The 12,556-nt window shown below is 35.8% G+C and overlaps 2 pseudogenes; both read left to right on the top strand.

Annotated features, from left to right (window-relative positions):
- Positions 1-1,351: 1,351 nt before the first annotated feature.
- Positions 1,352-1,470, top strand: LOC120608452 (uncharacterized; annotated as a pseudogene).
- A 10,435-nt stretch (positions 1,471-11,905) lies between these two features.
- Positions 11,906-12,024, top strand: LOC120608431 (uncharacterized; annotated as a pseudogene).
- The last annotated feature ends 532 nt before the right edge of the window (positions 12,025-12,556 follow it).

The following is a 12,556-nucleotide window of genomic DNA, read 5'->3' as shown; positions in this document are numbered from 1 at the left end:
TAGAAACTCACAGGTGGCCAGACTAATTTGTCCAACTAATCCTGATCCATTTATGCCTAGGCTTATTTTTCTTCCTTGTCTTGAATTCAGGTCAGTGTGGGTCATGACACTGTATTGTGCTTACATTTTCATTGTGAAAACAAATACCGATGATAACTTATTATATTTTAATCACTATACTAATCATTGAGAATCTAAAATTAAGTAAAAGCCAGTTCCTACATTAATGGAGTTTATAGTCTGTGACACAGATTATTAGGTCCCCCCATTCCCATTACTCTTCCTTCTTTTAGTAATAGAACCCAAGGTTTTGTGTGAGCATATGCCATCCCAGATAATAACTATATGTCTTACCCATCCTCTAGGCTACGTGTGACCAGGTGACAAAGCTCTTTCTAATGAGATGTGAGAGAAAGGAATTATGCCATTTTGGGGTCATGTCCCTCCAGAGACAAAGTGGGTCCTTCCCTTCCCTTAATTTGGATTTGGCATTTTAGAATATAAGATGAAAGCCTTGAGTGGAGAATAGTGACTGGCATGAAGATAAATAATTTTAACACAATATTCTATACAGAGGTAAGCATAAAGTCTTATAAGAGCACAGCAGAGGGACAAGGAGGCTGCTAGGTTGTTATGGCTGACCTCGCAGTTTGTCCTGAGCTTGATGAACTTGATTACTCTGGCATTTAAGTGATGTAGACTACCACTTCCAACATTTTTATCCTCCCAGTTTATGCTCACCTATTCCTTGAATTCTTTTTTTTTTCTTTTAACACAGCTGAAGATTTTTGAAGAAATTATCTCATTCTCTTTTAACCATTATTATGTAAGAAATTTTGGAAATTTCAACAATATACACAATCAAATTTCTATCCCCCATCCCTGTGATTAACTTATGTAATATAGCATCAAAATTCTTATGGTATTTCTGGGGAGTTAAGGTGGGCATTATGGGTAAAGCTATTTCTAAATGGTCAGGTTAAAAAGTTCACTTACATTGTCAATATTATTATTCTGAGTTTATGGAAAAAATTATTAGTCAACATGCTGACCTCCCCCCTCCAGGTGATATTGATATATAATGAAGTAAAATTTACATAAATATCATGTTTAGCTTTAATCATACTAATATTTTTGGGTGTATGAAAATCATCTAATTGTTAAACTAAAGGCATAAATCTTACTGAAAAAAAATTAGAAGTCAAAATCCTCATGTCATTATCGTTGTGGTGATCTGAACTCAGGCATTGCCTTGGTAACATAGGAAATTCTCAGTTCTTTTTGTTGATGCAGAGATAATTCCAGCACAGCGAGATTTAGAAGAAGGAAGATTTATTAAAAGTATATTTTAGTCTATGGCCATGCTACCTTGAACAAGCCCAATCCCATCTGATCTTGGAAGCTAAGCAGGGACTGGCCTGATTAGTACTTTGATGGGAGACCAACTAGGAAGACCAGGTGCCATAGGCGTAAAAAATAAAATAAAAAAATAAGGGATTGTAAGCTGACAAGGTCCTTGCAATCTGTGAGGACAAGACACACCAAGAGTCCGTAGACCTGTGTAATTTTTGGAAGTGAAAAGATAAAAGATAGAGTACACTCCAAGGGAAGAGTGGGTTCTCAGCAAAGAGGGCTGTGATAATGCAGAAATGGGAAGGTCTGTATTATATTAGACGTTATGGGTGGTCCTCGGTAATTGGCATTTTGATTGACATTTGACTGTTATAAAACTCCCTGCCTAGTGCACATGTGCTTACTCAGAATTCAGTTTGTTATAATTAGATTCATGAACTTCTGGGCATAGGTATGACATTCTAATGATGGTATAATGAAGCTGAGGTTATGGGCAGGTTAGGCTAGTACTTTCTGCACTGTGGCCAGACTAAACTAGCTATAGGTTTATGGCCCTCCAGTCCTTTGTCTCTTTGGATGCAGGAGTGATTCTTTAACTACAAATAGTGTGTCTTTGGGCAGTCTCTTGGCTGTCTCTGGGCTAGGCTTTCATTCCTTTGTTCCTCCATCCTCATGTCTGTCTAACTACCTAACAATGTTCTCTCTTGTTTTCTTTCCTTTTTTTTTTTTTACAGATTGGATATGATCCACAGGTTTATGCTAATGTATCAGTAGGTAATAAGCCTTCACATGTTGTTACCTCTTTTAAAGATTTTAATAGAGAAGTATGTCTCTACTTGACGGAAGGGATAAATCTTATAAACCCACTCATTATTATGTTACTTGTAAAATTTCACAAACCTAAGCTAACTAGAATATACTGAAAATTTATTATATATATATGATGTTGTGCAGGGACAAAAGTTTAAAATTTTGCTGGGAAAATTGTCACACATAAAACACTTAGAGGATAACAAAACAAATGTAACTAAGTGTTAAATATTGTGGAACTGGTAACATATGCATTACAAATTTAGAAAAGAAGTCATTGTAAATGGAGTGATTAAGAAAAGTTTCATAGAGTAGTCTGAATTTGAGGATGAGTAATTGGAAGAGGCAGGAAAACTCTAATAAGCCTTCAAATTATGGCAATGATAAGTTTCTATATAATCTGTTATATATGTATATGTACATATGTATGTATATACACATGTAATTGGAGACACTATATATGTATTATATGTGTGTATATATGTATATAAATACACAATTGTATGTGCATATCATATATACTCATATATGTATAAATTGGAGGGTCTATTGCAATTTTTTACAGTATATATGATAGAACATCTACCTATGAAATTTAAATGTTCTGTTTTCACAGAAATAAATTATATATAACATAATATGTTAACCTGTTTTATATTTAATATGTAAAAATACATTATCAGTATAACATAATTATATTTATATTTTATAATATTTATATTATAAATATTATAGATTTATATATAACATATAATGTATATTTTATGTAATTTATCTAGAAAACAGAACATTTCAGTTGCATAGCTAGATAGTCTACTCACGTGTATTGCAAAAAATTACAATAGGGTCTCCAATTGTTTCTTCCTCCTTTTCTATAAGAGGATTGTACATCCTCACTCACTGTCTTGTGATTTGCACCACTCTCTGTGAGAAGAGTATACTTCCTCAGCAAACTGTGCTTAACCACAAGACTTGTTTTGGTCAAAAGAATGTGAGTAAATGTGAGTTACATTACATTTGAGAAGAAGCTTTAGGAGCTACCAAGAATTCTGACTATTCTTTCCTTCCAACTTCAGAAAAACATATCATAAATATGGACTACTTATTCAGCCTCAGCCATTAATGAAAAATCATGTGAAGTAGAGCCACAGTGAACCCACAGGCAACATATAAAGTAAGTTTGAAGTAAATATTTGGTTTTCTAAGTCACTGAGATTTGGAGATTATTTATTAATACAATAAAATTAATGCATATATCAAAATATGTCTTGTTGTTTCCAAAAGAATGCAAATAAAATATTTTTAAGAAGAAGGCATGTAGAAAAGAACAGAAGAGTAATTCCTAAGAAAGCGCTACAGAACAATTATAGAAGCACTTGGGGTGCTGAGCTTGTTGTTGCTGTTATTCCAGACAGTCAAGAACTCTCTTAGAAGAGCAATACCTCAACTGCTAGTTGAAGTACTTTGGACTTCTGTCCAAACCCTTGCACTTAGAGATTTGACCAGACTTTAAAGTGGCATCCAGTAGCCTCAGGCTATGGATCTGAAATGACTCAACTCTTCTTTTGAGTTCCCATCTGGAAAAGCTAAAAGCTGTCAAAAGAATTGTTCTGGTCAACACCTAAGTACTGGTCTTCAACTTCCCCTTTCTTAAAACATTTACTATGAAGGGTTTACAATTGTCAATCCATCCTTTTACCCTCTTTATATGTATATATATCTCCTAAACTCAGAAGTGTCTTGTGTCTTTCTTAAGGACCTGAAAGCCATTACTTTGAAATACAATCATCATGAAGGATAAAACTTTTGTTTCTTAGTCTCTGTGGGAGGATAGAACCCTAATTTAGACAATTGCCAGTTAGCAAGCACAGCAGGCCTAATCCCATTTACTTTGACCAATTCTTCACAAATTTTTACTTCCCTGACTCAAGCTCTGCTCCTCAGGTCCTCATTCTCCCTTTGAAGCACCCAGTCACTTTAGCAAAAAGAATGGAGCTCAGCTCTTTCCATTACTGTCAGTAGTTACTGAATAAAATCTGTTTTCACCACTTTTCTAAGGGTTGGCTTTGTTTTTCTTTGACAGAGCACACTGGTATCTAGTTTAGGGTACATTATGACTATCTTAAATCAAAGCATGCATCACAACATGTGTATTTTAGAGGATTCTACTTGCCATATAATAATAAAACAATAACAACAAAAATAATAGTAACTAGCATTTACAATATTTACGTTTACTATAAAATTTTGAAACTTTACATTTATTCACTTTTTTTTTCAGGATTTATTCGTGTGTTAATAAATCCTGAAAAAAGGTCCCAAAGTCAGCATCTGTTAGATTCTCTTAGCATCTCATTGTTATAAGAATGACACTGCTACTACACCCATGAAATCTTTACATGTCAGCCTTCAAATAGGGAAGGGAAGAAGGAGGTGTGCAAATAAAGGTCTCTACACATATTTATCTTTTTTAAACTAAGAAGCAAACAAAATATTTTTTTCATAAAGTTGGAAATAAGTTTCTCTTATACCAAATTGGCTAAAACCAGGTCACATTCCCACCTCTAGACCAGGGGGATTGGGTCCAGCTTCCTTGGAATCAGGGATTTCTTACAATACCTGAACAAAACCATAGTTCTTCCAAAAGAAAGGAAGAGTATGAGTATGACTATTGGATAAAAATGAACAGGATCTTCCACAATTACTAAACTATACTTTTCACTTAAATTACTCTCCTTTCCATCGTTTTTGAAGCCATATCTAATCCTAAGGAAGAGTAAGTGTGTTACATAAATAAGTAAATAGAAACAAAATTACTTGATATAATAAGAAGCTGCAAATTGTATGCAATATTTTTGTCAGCAGTTTTAACTGTAAAATCAATGCACTCAATATTGTTTGTGTTCTCAATAATGAGTATTATTAGATACTGCATAAATGTCAGCATGTGTCAAGAGCAATGACATGTGTCTTCTATGGTCATTAGCAGTATAGTTGCAACTTTTGTTGTTGGTAGCAACTGGAGATATTCTCATAGCACTCTAGAACAAGAAAGAAAGAAACTGGCCAATGCCAGCTCTTGTTCAAGAAATATCTGAAAAATACCCTCTAACAACTCCCAGATCTACTTAAATAGGTATGTGAAGGAGCCTGGAGCTCTACAAAACCAGATGGGAGCAAAGCCAACATCTCTATTGAGACCATTGTTGTGAACTCTATTTACTCCCAAGCTAGTATGACTTGGACTGCAGAACATTGGAAAAAATTTCCCCAAGTATAAGTTACTTTATAAATGAATTCTCTGCATCAAAACACACCCCTTAGGAGTCCACTAAGGCTAAGATTTACAGTAATTATTCAAATTTTTTCCCTGAGTCTCATTTTGATGTGTGCTCCTTGACATTTAGATGTGCATGAGCTTCTCTATAAATAACTAATAAATACAGGTGACTGAAGGGAAGAAGCATTGAAATAAGTATGATTTGACTGAAATCAAGTTTTCTAAAGAAAGAGAAATAGCTGATTAAAAGTAAAAGCCAAGAAATAAACAATCTCTGGTGCAAAAATCTGAGAGCCTGGCATCATGAGATTTCCAAAATAAGCATATGGAAAGTATACATGTGAAGTTGTCAAAATCAAGAAAATGAGATCAGATCTTATTTCATCACAGACTATGTCCAAGTTTTTCTTGTTTGTTTGTTTAAACGAGAGCATGCAAAGGTTTAAAAACATGTTTGAGAGAATTATTATGAGTAAAAAAAGCCCAATCTGTAGCCTTTTTTTCTTCTTAAGATAACACAATTCTGAACTCTGAACCTCAAATAACACAACCAAAATGAAGGATAAAAGAATTTATCTTTTAAGCTACGATAGCCTGCCTCTCTTTCTTCAAGAAAATGCTCCTGAGCACAAATCCTAGCCCTAATTTGGCTTTTCTGTTTTTTGGGGTTGTCAAAAGCAAAAACAGAATAGGTTAAAAAAAATGATTTAATGAAGACTCTTGCAATAAGGAGAGTACTAAGACTGTCTCAGCAGAGTGGTTTTTGCCTTAAACTTTTATAAGTACAAATCAACAAGTCATAAGTGGGGTGGTTTATGGTTGGAACTGTTCATCTCAAGCCAAATTTTATTCAGTTGGCTAAACAGAAAATTTTTATATATCTGTCTAGCTAGTTTTAGGGAACAGTTCTAATCTCAGCCAATCATACATAAGACAAAGAATGGGCAGTTGAAGTTGTCCTTATTAGTAGGTTCAGGCAAAAGCAAAAATATATGTTTGGTCTCATCACAGCTGAACAAGAGGTCATTCATTAGTGTTATGAATCATGAGAAAGAGCGAACAGCAAGTCTTCTATAAGTTTTATGTGGAAGGGTAGTTATCGATAATAAACAGTTTTCCAGAACACAAAATAGTAGGGGGATTACTTGACCTTCTCTCCAGAAACACGGGGGCTCATGTAAAGTTAAATATTGTCAGTTCTCTCTTTTAATTAAGGTGAATGAATATCACTTCTTAGCAATTCAGAGGCAATCATAAACCACCTAAATAAGGTGTAGCAGGGTCTAAAAAAGTCTCTTGATAATGTTTGTTGATGATGTTCCTCCAAAATCAGTTAGCAAATATGTTGAGAGTTGGTAGCAAATATCAGGTGTTTTAGAGTCCCAGAAAATCAATTATCTTAAAAGTGTAGTGTCTGAAATGTAAAAGAGATACTATATAAAAAAGAGTTATAGCAGTCCTGAAATTCAAATCCTCAGAAAGTCCTGCTTGCAAGGCTGGTCCTTGGCTGGCATCTGGGAATCTAAATGCTAAACAGTTTCCTACACTGAAATATTTTTTTCCTAAATGAAAAGGGTGGCTCACTATGCCTAGACATTTTGTATAATCAAAGTAGTTATGCTACACCTGCTTTCTTTCTAGAAGTATGGAATTTTGGTACTTACTAGGAAAAAGGTCCATACATGGCCAGCCACCAATAAAAAATTTGGGCACTGAATCTCTAATAAACTTCCTTGATAGACAGTAATTCATGAATGTTGTAACAGTTTGATACTAGAATTATACATATTTTATGTGACTCCATTGGGAAAGGACTTTTGGAAACTTAACCCGGTTTTCTCTGGAATATTTTCAATGCACCTGCCCTGTGTTGATGTTTCTTTGTAAAGTTTTACTGTAATAAATCTTAGCTGGGAGTACTACATGCTGAGTGCTGTGAGTCCATCTAGCAAATCATCACAACTAGGGAACAACAGAAATATTAATACGAAAGATTATATTAAAATAAAAAACCATTAATTGAATCTGGAGAGGCTCTTTTCAAGTAAATTTGAAAAGGTAAGTTCATGGAAATCTTTTGAATATATACCACTTGTTAATATTTTTAAAACTAAGATGTCGATGTTCTCAGCAATATTGTCCACTGTCATGGTTACCTCTCATATAAGGGTGTCCATGACCTTAGCATTGCATCAGATTTTATAAGTAGTCCAGAGAATGGCTCATCCAGAGAGAAATCTGCCCCTGCATAATATCTTGTGGTGATGAATCTTTTGAAGTATATATCAAGTTGCTAGACTTGATCTGACAGAGCCTATTCAGATCCTGGCGGGGGGTGAGGGGAACAGCTACAAGGAAACTTTATCAGAGTCCTGACATGGATTTATGCAGTCAAGATTTAGTTCTCAGCAATGACTCAGGCAGGAGAGAGAAAGATGAGATATGTTAGTTTAGAGTGTTGTATTCAGATATTGAAAATATCATGGACTAATTTCCATCCCCCCAAAATTTATAAGTTGAAGCTGTAACCCCCAGTGTAACCTTATTTGGAGAAAGAGCTTTAGGAGAGAGTAATTAGAAAAAAGGGAACACTTGTGCACTGTTGGTAGAATTGTAAATAGGTGCAGCTACTATAGAAAACAGTATGGAGATTTCTCAAAAATCTAAAAAAATAGAATAACCATATGACCTCACAGTTCTATTTCTGGGTATTTTTTTCTGAAGAAAATAAAAACATTAATTCAAAAGATATATGTTCATTGCAGCATTCTTTACAATAGCCAATATACGAAACCAACCTAGGTGTCCATTGATTGATGAATGGATAAAACATATATACAATGGAATGATTTTCAGCCATAAACAATAAATGAGATCTTATCATTTGCAGCAACATGAATGCACTTAGAGAAATTATGGTAAATGTCAGACACATAGACTTCTGGTCAAGATTGCTGAGTAGGTAAACACTGCTCGACTCCTTCCATGATCACATCAAAATTACAACTAAATTACAGAATAATCACCCTTGAGAACCACCTGAAGACTATCTGAATAGAACTCCTAAAACTGAGTATATTAAAAAGTCATGCTGAGACTGATAGGAATGGAGATGCCAAATGGGCTGATCCCACACCCATCTGTGGCAGTTCAAAATCAGGAGAGACATCTTAGCTGTGTAGGTTTCTCCTGAGAAATGAGTAGTCCCAGTCCCATACAGGGCTCCCCAGCCTGGAGCACCAGTTCTAGAAAAAGGTGTCCTCACAACTTCTGGCTGTCAAAATCAGCAGGGACTCCATCTGAATGAGATAGAGAGCTAATGTAGACCCAAGTAGCTTCTTAAAGGGCTCAAGCACAGACTCACAAACATTCGCCCTAAACTCCAGTGAAGGAACAGCAACTTGAAAAGTGTCCCTGGGATATACAGTGAGTAACTGAATTGCCTGGCTTCAGAGCGAGGGTTGGAGGAACGGCTCTCTCTAGGACAGAAGTGCTAGCAGGTGCCATTGTTTCTTTGTTGAGCCTTCTCTATCAGGTACAAGTGGGTGACAAATCTAAATCTTTATTAACCTGGCTAACACAGCTCGCCTCATGCTGATGATTCTCTGAGACCCTGCCTTCCTCCACCAACTTGAACATCTGACACAAACTTCTTTCAGCAGCTGTTCTACATAAGTGTCTGGCCTCATCCCACACAGCAGACTTTCTTAAAATCTCTTAAAGATGCACAAACTCCAACAAGCAGTGTCTGGCCTCAGTGTGCCCTGTACCTTTCACTAAGTGGGCCCAATCCTGGCACTAGTGGTAGCTGGCCTCCATTCACTGCATAGCCTCTTTCAGGAAACTTCAATCCCAGCACAGGCAGCTACCCATATCAGATCAATTTGTAGCTCCTATCATGTGACTCTGGGCTGGGCACAGGCAGTGACCAAAATTGGCCTACATTAGGGCAACTTTCAAGAGGCTCTAGGACCAAAACAACCAGTAGATAGCTTCAGAGCACACCAGAGGCCCTCACATTTAGCTCTACAAATGACAAACACAAAGGGTAAACTCAGCAGACACCAGAGATATACCAAAATAAATTACACACCATGAGGTTAGTCCATGCTGTGGTCATAGGCAGTCCTCATAGCCAGTCTATCTGAAGATGAAAAACCACCCACTGATGTGCCAAGAGCAATCAAGTCTCAAGCACAAAAAGAGAGCACACATAACTCACATAAGAGATACCCAGGGAGCACCCAGTCCAAGCGACCAGGGAGAATGTGCCACTGGGCCCCATAAGACACCTACTACAAAGGTCACGCTGCCAAGACTGGTAGATGTAGCAAATCTATTTAATCCATAGAAACAAATACAGGGGGGTCAGTCAAAATTAGGAGACAAAGAAACGTGTCCCATATGAAATAACAGGAGACAACTCCAGGAAAAGAATTAAACAAAATGGAGACAAGCAACTTACCAGAGGCAGAGTTCAAATCACTGGTTATAAGGATGCCCAATAAACTTAGGGGAATAATAGATGAACACGGTGAGAATTTACACAGAGATAGAAACCATAAAAAAGAAACAGTCAGAAATGAAGACTACAATAAATGAAATGAAGAATACATTAGATTAAATTAGTGGCAGAAAATGATGCAGAAGATCAAATCAGCGATTTGGAAAACAAGGTAGCTGAAAATACCCAATCGGAAAAAATAATAACAATAAAAAAATAAGCGTTGTATAAGAAACTTCTGAGACAACATCAAGCATACCAAAATTCACATCATAGGGATACCAGAAGGAGAAGAAAAAGAGCAAGAAATTGATACACCATAATTAAAATTCCAAAGGTTAAATACCAAGAGAGAATCCTAAAAGTAGCAAGAGAAATATAGGTAGTTATATACAAGGGAGTTCCCATAAAACTGTCAGCTAATTTCTCAACAGAAATATTGCAGGTCAAAAGAGATTGGTAAGAAATATTCAAAGTGTTGAAAAACAAGGACCTACAATCAAGATTTCTCTACCTAGAAAGCCTATTATTCAGAATCGAAGGAGAGACAAAGAGCTGCCTAGACAAGAAAAAGCTAAAGGTGTTCATCACCACTAAACCAGTATTACCAAAAAAAGTTAAAGGAACATCTCTAAGAAGGAAGAAGAAATAAAATAGATAAAAAATATGTATAAGAAATATTTCAAAGAATAAAAAAAAAAACTTTTCACTGACAAATGCAAACACATAATAAAAGCAGTAGATCAATGACCACTAAAGCTGTACAAAGGTTAAAAGGCAAAAATAGGAAGATCGTGTGCAATTACAACAGTAAATTAAGGAATACACAAACACAAAATATGAAAAAATAGTGATAAAAACATAAACGTGGACAGGATGAGTAAAAATGGCAGTGATTTTAGAATATGTTAGGAGTTAAGCAAACATTACATTAAAATAGAATGTCATACACATAGCTTGGTATCTAGGAAGAGCATGATAACCACAAGAAGAAAAAAATAAAAACCTGCAAGAGATATATAAGAAGTAGAGAAAGAAATCCAAACTCAACATTACAGAAATTCATAAACATACAAAGAAAGAGAGCAAGAGTTTAAGAAAGGAACATAAAAGAACTACTAAAATCAGAAAACAATAAAATGGCAATAGCTGAATACCTATCAGTAATTACTTTAAATATAAAAGGGTGGATTAAATACTCCTATCAAAAGACATAGGATGGCTGAATGGATAAGAAAACAAAATCCATACATATGCTGCCTACAAAAGACCCACTTCAGATCAAATAACACAGAGAGACTGAAAGTAAAGGGATGGAAACGATATTTTGTGTGAATGGAATTAAACAACAACAAAAAGATGGGATAGCAACACTTAGACAAAATAGACTTTAAATCAAAGGCTATAAAAAGAGACAAAATAACATATCATAAGGATAAAGGGATCAATCCAACAAGAAAATATAACCCTAGCAGAATTTACACACCCAATGTAAGAGCACCTAAATATATAAAGCAAATATAACAGACATAAAAGAGCAACTGGCAGTAATACAGTAGTTATAGGGGACTTTAATAGTCCACTTATGTAAATGGATAGATCTTCCAGGCAGATAATAAGAAAACAGTGGCCTTAAATGACACATTAGACAAGGTAAATTTAATCTATATTTTTTGAACAATTCACACCAAAGAATCAGAATATACATTCTTTTCAAGCACACATGGAACATTTTTCAGTATAGACCACATTTTAGGCCATAAGAAAAGTCTCAGTGAATATAAGAAACTTGAAATCATATCAAGCATCTTCTCTAATCAGAATGGTATAAAATAAGAAATCAATTAAAGGAAGAAAACTAGAAAACAAACAAAGGAGTAGAGGCTAAATAGCATGCTACTAAACAATAAATAGGTAAACACTAATGAGAGCAAGAAAGAAATCAAAAAATACCTCGAGTCTACGGCCATACCACCCTGAACTTGCCTGATCTCATCTGATCTCGGAAGCTAAGGAGGGTTGGGCCTGGTTAGTACTTGGATGGGAGACCATCTAGGAAGATCAGATGCTGTAGGCATTATAAACAAACAAATAAACAAACAAACAAACAAACAAATGCCTTGAGACAAATGAAAGTAAAAACACAAGACCTGAAAAGTCAGAAAAAATAGTGTAGATGATAGAGGATCTATTCATCCTTGTGGCGACCAGATTAAAGTTGTTACAAAAACAAGGAGCAAATAGCAAGGAAAACTATCTGGTATCTAGATGAACAAGCCGTATGACTAGAGTGAGAACTAAGAAATCACTGTGCAATGGCAGAAGGTAGGATGGGATGAAGATGCGAGGCTGTTCAATCCTGAGTGGCTGAGTGGGACAGAGGCCATAGCAGTGGCAGATGGCACCTGCAGATGCGTCTTAAAGGGGCCATGTCCTTGTGCAGACTTTCAAGGTGACGGACCTACTCTCTCTGAGCAACAGCATGGTTCGGCTGTGCAGAGGACACTAGGAACATACAAGGGATCACTGAGATGTTGGAGTGAGGTCCTAAGGGAGACTCGCTCTGTACAGAAGTGCCGGCGGTATCCAGTGTTCCTCTCTTGAGCCCA

This window comes from Pteropus medius, unplaced genomic scaffold, assembly GCF_902729225.1.
Source record: "Pteropus medius unplaced genomic scaffold, Ma_sr-lr_union100, whole genome shotgun sequence".
In the NCBI taxonomy this organism is placed as follows: domain Eukaryota; kingdom Metazoa; phylum Chordata; class Mammalia; order Chiroptera; family Pteropodidae; genus Pteropus; species Pteropus medius.
Note: the sequence above shows the minus strand (reverse complement) of the source record. Positions and strands in the feature narration are given on the sequence as shown.